We start from the raw sequence: 1496 nt of genomic DNA on the forward strand, positions 1-1496 counted from the left end.
CGAGTGAGTAGCTTATGTAATAATAAGTTTGTAGCACAGTGTTGTATGCACCTTTGTATAGAATCTGAAGTAGCATATAAGTCATGTTGACTTTAACTATATATGCAGAATAGGTTGATTAACTGTACATAAGCAATGTCTTGTAATTCTGTATAAGTGAAATGAAGTCAAGTGCCAAAATAGCTACCAACGGATGATTAACAAAGCTTCGACGGATGATCAAATGACTATCAACGGATGTTTAACATAGCAGTCGACGGATGATCAATCAAGTCATCGACGGATGATCAATCAAGTCATCGACGGATGATCTGAAAGTCGACGGATGATCATATCAAAAATTCAAACATCAGTTGAACAGTGAAAGCTGACACACAACCGTTGAGTTGGATACAAACACACTGTGGAAGCCCATTAACTTTTTAATAGAGGACGAAAAGCAGCAAAGATCAAGACTGTTAGATTTTATATTTGTTCAGTCTTTTTGACTTTGTAATCTTGGTAATATATAAACCAAGAGAGTAGCAAATAGAAAAACAACTGAGATAGCTAAGAAATAACAATAGAGAAATCTTTGTAAGCACTATCTTTAGCATTTCCTGTGTTCTTAGCAGTTCTATTTTGTGTAAGCAGCTGTGAGCATTTCAGCACACAGAGTCCTCTCGATATATTAAATATATCTCTGGTGGAATTGTTTAAATCCACCAGAAAGTTTTTAAAGACTCTTGTTTTTAATTACTTATGTTTTGATTCATTCAAGTTTACATTCCGCATTGTGCTAATCAAAACAAATATATCCATAATCTAGTTGAACATTTTTATTTCAAGAAAAAGGTTCTAGAATTCCATTCAACCCCCCTTCTGTAATTCTTGCTATATTGTTAAGGGACTAACAATAATTGCATTATCAGTTGTAAGTTAAATTAGTTGGGAGTTGGTACGTTGTAATAAAAGTTAAGGTTGTGGCTTGTTTTCATACTTTAACCTGTTGCGATCCGTGGTTATGTAAAGCAGGGTCATTGCAAATAATATTTCATATACAGGTTTACATATTGTATATGTGTTGTGGACCCCAAACTTCTGACCCGAGTTTGGAGGCTGCCACAGGTTGGTATCAGAGCTACAGGTTATAAGTCACTGAAACAAGCCTAGATTATCGGGATTGGGTAGAGGGTTAGAATTAGGAATAGGAAATAGAAAGATAGGTCATCGTGAGGTTGAATGCGACTGTATAGTAGGTCTCCGGCATGGTTCATGTTGCAATTCGGGATTCTTAGCTTGCGACGTGATTTCTAGACTAACGACAATGGCAGATCCTGATTTTCCTACATCATCTGATCGTTTGGAGCCTTCCGTTTGAGGATCGTCATCTTCTTCTAAATTTGATTTGCACTTTATTCTTCCATCGGTATTAATGGTATTACCTTCTGTTAAGACAGTTGCACCTTTCCAAGTTATTCCACACTATTCTATTACCTCTTGATATGAGACGACCT

Source organism: Apium graveolens, chromosome 11 (genome assembly GCF_009905375.1).
Source record: "Apium graveolens cultivar Ventura chromosome 11, ASM990537v1, whole genome shotgun sequence".
Lineage (NCBI taxonomy): Eukaryota > Viridiplantae > Streptophyta > Magnoliopsida > Apiales > Apiaceae > Apium > Apium graveolens.